Raw genomic sequence first — 6,973 nt, 5'->3', positions numbered from 1 at the left:
CTGTTTCTCAAATTTCAATTTTGTTTTCAACTATCTCACCTTCCCAACAAGATTGTAAGCTTTTATAACACCATTTTAAGACTTTTGGGCTTAAATTTGAGTATGAAGACATGGGAAATAACCTAAGGGTTTCAGTTGATATTATACTATGATATTTTGTTATATTGTATTTGTTTCTTGTGCTTTAAGTTAGAAGCTTCGTTAGTACATTTTTGCGCTTTTCAAATCCTGTTTTTGAGCTATAATTTGTGTAACACCCTATTCCCCTAAGCCTTACCCCTATCTATAAAGTGAAGGATAACAAAGTGCCATGATAGTTCTAAAGCTCATACCATACTATATATATAGAAAGAAATAATAATCCTAGAAGCCCGATGAAAGAGTAAAAGCTCAAAGTCGCATGAAGCACAATTACAAAACTCGAAACGTTCACACACAATAACTACAGGCGTAAAAACACAATATGACGTAGTACAATAATAATCAAGATAGATACATACACATATATATATATATAAGTATGATAGTCAAAAGGATACCAACTGTAGACCACGGAGTTTAGGCCGAATAGTTAAATACAAACATGACAGAGTTTTTGATTTAAAACAGAATATGTATCCTGTCTCTCAAGTTTAGCCTCTAAGGCAACAAAGTATAAAGTACAAAAGTGAGAGTACTATAACAAAGTATCCAAAAGTACAAAAGATGATAAAAGATCCTCCGCTCCGTCCCCATCTCGCAACTCATCGAGGTGGATTACGACCTGCAACTGAAAAACAACAATAATATATGGTATGATAATCGGAGGTTCTTAGTATGGTAACAATACCCAAAATATAAGATATAAGGTTCCGGGACGCCAAAGGCAATCCAAGAACTTCACATCAATACATAATATCAAGCTTAAAACAAATAATTAACTTAAACCGCAAACAGGGTAATCTAAACTTAGGGGATTTCTAACTAATACCAAATCACATTGCTATATCCCACAACCTTCACCAACCTACCCTTCACGCGATCCCATCGCCACCGCCTACCTAACCTCCTCAGCACCAGTCAATCACAGATGATGCAAGCAAGTAAAACACAAGTAGTATACATATATGGCAGGTAAATCAACTAGCATTTAGGCATGTTATTCAAATAGGCATAACTGAAGTAATCAAAGCAAGCAAGCATGTAGAAGATGCACATGATGAATGTCTATCATATTTGGCTCATGATATCACTTGTCGGTTATAGTGCCAATCCTGACACAAAATTCGGTCGGCAACTACTGGATTAGTCTCTCCGTTGCGCATACTCAGGACGAATAATTCTGAGGGATGAGTGTCATACCACCTTCTCCATCAGAGGGTAACATTTTGCGGGAGAGTGCCCAACCACCTTCCTCTAGATGCTGTATGATTCTGTGGGATAGTGCCCTACCACCTTACAACCAGAGAGAAATGTGAGTGGTGAGCCCAGCTTTGACCCTTACATCTCAACGAAGGCGGGAAACTACCTCATCCCTTACGCCGGCACCGCTACCTCGACAAGTGGGAGATTGTCACAGCCCTTGCCCGAGACGCATAGAGACTTACCAATTCAATGCATCTCACATGAGCGGGAGACTACTACAGTCCCCACATCTGAATGTAAGTGGGAGATTGTCACAGCCCTTGTGACAGAGAATAATTCATATCACAATCATATACTCAATCTCAGATATCATTGCTCATAGCACAAATCTGCTTATACTCATCTTATTAGACATAATCATTCATGTTTCTCAAGTCATGGTCACCTCAACACTCTGCCCAGACACTCCAGCTATTCCATCCACATAACTTCTCAAGCCTAAATCACCGTCTTCTAAACCCATATATAAATTCACTAATCTCAAATCATAAACCCATCTATATTAGTCTTAGGGCCTAATTACTAGGCACAAGTCTTAATGAGAAGTTAAAGAAGTTTGAAAAGCTAAAGAATCCTTCAAAGTGAAGAAAAACACATTTTTAGCAAAACAGGGGTCTCGCATACACGAAACCTTGTACCATGTAAGCATGCCTTGAAATTTTGGGTGTCCACGTATGCGGCACCCTGCTCATGTGTGCAAGTGTTCCAACCCGAATGGAATGCTCGTGTCGCGTGTAAAAATTTGCATACGCAAAGGTAAAATTTGGACTTCCATGTACGCGTGCAGTGCTTGCGTACGCGAGACTTCCATATAGTGAAGAATGCCCGCGTCGCGTGCACTGTGTCGTGTACACGACCCTTACCAAACTTAGAAAAGTTTAAAGCTGCAGAATATTCAGATTTTTGCACCGAAGTTCAAACGTTCATAACTTCCTCTACAAAACTCCATTTTCCTCAAAATTTATATCATTTTAAAGCTCTTAAAATTATATTTAAGTTAAAATAAAGATCACTAAATTTCAAGGTTTAAGGCTCAAGTTATGATCCACCAAAGTTCAGTAAAAGTAAGATTTTACAAATTATCTAGTTTCCAAAACTTCCAAAACCAAACCAACTCATATGCATTCTAAATCATGTCAATAATCACCATTCAACACCCACAATCACATCCATATATTTCATCACTTACCATTCTATTTTTTTCTATCATTTCCACACCTAATTTATCATTCAATTCACCAATTCCTCAATCAAACGTCAACAACCTTATTCATCAATAATATTCCATACATACAATCATCATTTATCATCATCATATTAACATTCTACCATAATCATATCTCAACCATGCCATTTATTCAACTTACCATTTATTCAATCCTATCCTATGGTCCAATATACACAAATTTACCAAATCTTGAATCCAATAAGCTTGTAACCACCAACACCACTTCCAATGCTCCCAATCAACTCCAAAAACACAATTTCAAGCTATACATACCAATATTACCACAATTAACACCTAGAGTTCATCAAATTCACAAATCCACAAGGGTAAAGAGAAATCTTATCTTTTCCAATGGTGTTTGGGCCACAAACCAACAATAACCCACTATTGGATGGCACCTAAACAACCAAAACATAAAAATCTACTCAAAATCACAACCTATATTTTTGAAATTATTAGGGCTGAGGAATGGAGTGGAAATTTCAATTTCTTACCTACAATTACTATCTATAATTGAGAGGCTCAGCGAGAGCTTTGCGTAACCGCAAATGGGACGCAAATTGGAGCACCATAGCTCAAGTTATAAGCAAAAGAGTGTGTTACACTTTAAAAGATAATATTTAATTCTAATTCCTAGGAGTGTAACTAATTCTAGCGTTCTGTTCTTGATTCTTGCATTTAACACAAATTAATTAAACTAGATTATGAAAAATTACCAAATGTGGCTTATATCTCATTCTAACATTATTTACATCAAAGGTAACAACTAGCAAGGTTTATTTAAATTATTTTCATCTCTATTCAATATTTACTCATTAAGTTAAATTAAAAATTGTTCTTGATTCTTGTTTCTCACATTGTCTTAATTCTTCATTCATTAAGTTTGATTTGTTTTTATAGTTTTTTAGTTTAGTTTCTTCCTTTCTAATCTAGTTGTTCGGGATTAAAATATATTCAATTAATTTTAATTATTTTCTTTACATTGAGATTTGTTTCTTTGCAGGGTGATGTGACCAATTAATCTCCTATCCATGCTTGTGATTTTTCATTGTAGATAACTGATTGCTCCATTGTAAGTGATAATTTCATTTTCTCGTGTAGAGTTAGAACCGTAAGGTAAAAGACTCAATTGCTGAAGATACTCCTTCTTGCCAAGGATACAGAGCTTGTGTGTGAACCTAAAGACACCAAACTACCTCACGCTAAGTTGCTTGATCTCAAGTGAAAAGATTGGCACTGCTGTGTATGATTGTCTTTTGTTGTATTTTGAGATTCTTCTTTATTTTAAACTAGCTATAATGATTAATGATGAGTATAATGATTAATGAGTGATTTTTTACAACATTGAAATGATGAGTATAATGATTAATGAGTGATTTTTTAGCATTGTAAGACTTATATTTGTATTGAGACTTATTTCTTGTTGTTAAAATTGTTATTTGAAATTTGATCGGATTAAATCAAATTATTTTTTAAAAAAAACTAAAATTTAAGTTTACTAGAAGATTTACTGAGGGACAAATCCGACAGTAAAATTATTGACAAAAAATTTTCGACGGTAATTAATGGCAAACGATAAAATCTGCCACCAGTGAGGTTTATATCGATGCTAAATCTGATGGTATCTAGCAACTTTCTTGTATTGTATGATTCCTTATCTTAGAATGTACGCATCTTGTTTGATTCACATGTGTTTAGGGGTGGCAAAACTGGTTAAACCCGTCGGGCCGACCCATCGAACCCACTAAAAAAGGCAGGTCGGACTAGAATTTGAAACCCGTCAAATTAAAAAAATCCGTCAAACCCACACCGCCAAATTTATGGGTTTTGTCAGGGCGGGCCGGGCCGGCCCGCCGGTCCAAAAATTTTTATTTTTCTTTTTTTATTAAATAAAAAAGTGATTACTACTACAAAATTAATAATTATATAATTTTCGAATACTTTTTTATTTTTTATTTTTCTTTTAGTTATTAACTTTATTTATTTTATTTTACAATTTCGTATATATGTTCAAATTATGTGACTTATTTTTTAAAATAAAGATGGTTCTATTGACAAATATTATTTTGAACAATTTTATTGATGTTAAAAATTAAAAAAATAGTAAAACAAATTATATTATAATTTGATTATTGTTTATTTGTATTTAATTTTTTAATTATTATTTTTTGGTTAATTTTAATTAATTTTATTTAAAAAAACAGAGTCAAACAGATTAGTCCGCCGGTCCACCAATCTGCCATAAAGCGGGATGGGTTAGAATTTTGAATCCGCTTTAGTTGGTGAGACGGGACAGCCTGCTCCGTTTATGGCATATCCGGTGTCAATTACTTAATTCTATGTTACATCTATCATGAAAATCTTATCTTGCATGTTTGTAATCTTTTAGAACTTAAATTGATTTTTGGCATTAAATTGATTGACATATTACTTTTGGCTTTCTATGCTCACATATATTCTTAAAAATTGATTCATTTTGACTAAATAGATAGAAGCTGGTCGGATTAGATAGAGTAATTGATTAGTGTTATGTAGCTTACACTTAATAAGTGTTGTCATCTCTTAATCTTGTCTTTCTTAATGTTTTGCATGAAGATATATTTTTGTCCAAGTGTGGGGGAGTTGATAAATTCATATTTTATAATTTTGAATTGGAAAGATGAATTTTCTCCTAATTATACTTAATTGATTGAAACATGATTTTTAGACCTTTAAAATTATCAAATTAATTTTACTTTTAGTCCATTCAATGTCTTGATATGTTTGTTTAAGTTGTTTAAGGTTTAGAAGGCAAGAATGACTTGAAAGGATAGAAGAAAAGCATATAAAAGTGAAGATTTCATGAAAAAATGAAGAATTGAAAAAATTACAAAGATGTGTAGCACCAAACCCAACATGTGCCATTGTGCCTCACTTAAAATGGCACGTAACTTGGGATTTTTAGCTCATTTTGGATGCAATCCAACTCATTTCTGAAGCATTTGAAGCAAAGATTGGGGGGAGAAGACACCAAATAGTCTTAAGTTTAGTTTTTAGCATGTTTCAGTGAATTATAGAGAGAGAAGCTCCATCTTCTCTATAGAATTTTTAGGATTTTTATTTTAATTCTCTCTTGTTTTAGTTTTTAATCTTATTTTAACTTAGTTTTATTTATATTTTTTTGTTCATATTATCTTAGTTTGTTAGGATTTTCTTGTTAGTTTTTTTATTTTTGCTATATTTTAGTTTATGAACCATTGTTGAATTTTTAATTTTTTATTAATGCAATTTGATGTTTTATATTTTGTTGTTGTTTATTTGAGATGTTGTTTTTGCTTTCTTGCATTTGATAGTAGTAGTTTTTACTAATTCTTACAATTTATATACTTTATGTTTATGCATACCAAATGTTTGATGAAATGTTTCTCTTAGTCGTAGAATATATTTTTTCATTCTTGGCTTGGGTTGAAAATTTGGGCGATCTTGAGTTGCTAATGTCCAAGTTGATTGATAATTTAGAGATACTAACTAATCTTGTTTCAATTGACACTAATCTTTTACTAATTCAATTAGTAAGTTAGTTAGGACTTATAGATTAGGATTAATTAAGCCTAATTGGCTTTCTTTAATTCGTAGAAATTGACAAATTAAATTTGTTTTTTGTAATTATCATATTGTGGTTAGTAATAAGAATAGTGATCTTTAACTCTTAATCCTTGCCAAAATCTTTTTTATTCTTAGTTATTTCTTACTTGCTCCTAGTTTAATTCCTTTTTGATATTTACTTATTGTTTGCTCTTTTAAGTTCTTACTATTTAAATTTTTGTTTATTATGATCAAACTCATTTTCATAGGCAATAATATACACTTGATTGTGATTTTTAAGAAGAATGCTTTGGAATTAAACTTCGGATTATTATTTTGTAACACTTTTACTAAACTTTGAAGAACACTGAATTTTAATTAAAAATTATATCTACAACGAATCTGAAATTTTAAATTTGTGAATATTTTAAATTAGTGTTTAGCTCTCGTCATACATCAAGTAGTCCCAGCCAAGCACCAGCTTGCACTTGAGAGCCCCGACCTACCCCCAAGTGACCTTAGTCAACTACGATTTATTGGTGGTATTCATAAAAACTTAAAAAGTGTGTTAAATAAATAGTCAAAATATAAAATTAAAATATTATAACAATTTTTTATATCAATTCTTGTTTTACATAATTAATTTTAAATAAATTTATTTTTAACTTAATTCATTTCAAATCAAATCAATTGAAAAATATTTTATTCCAAATATACTCTTATAAATATTAGACTTTTAATTTTTTTTTGAAAATTCATCCATACACGTTTTTAATC

General features: G+C 31.8%; 1 protein-coding gene across 1 annotated transcript in view; it reads right to left on the bottom strand.

The window, feature by feature from the left end:
• Positions 1–469: 469 nt before the first annotated feature.
• The window catches only part of LOC107469942 (2-hydroxyisoflavanone dehydratase), a 13,080-nt gene continuing 6,576 nt past the window's right edge, over positions 470–6,973 (bottom strand). Inside the window, exon 2 of the mRNA XM_016089328.3 lies at positions 470–769. The gene's annotated coding sequence lies outside the window, so the exon portion shown is untranslated. The remainder of the gene's footprint in view (positions 770–6,973) is intronic.

This window comes from Arachis duranensis, chromosome 10, assembly GCF_000817695.3.
Source record: "Arachis duranensis cultivar V14167 chromosome 10, aradu.V14167.gnm2.J7QH, whole genome shotgun sequence".
Lineage (NCBI taxonomy): Eukaryota > Viridiplantae > Streptophyta > Magnoliopsida > Fabales > Fabaceae > Arachis > Arachis duranensis.
This window is presented reverse-complemented; position numbering and strand designations above follow the sequence as displayed.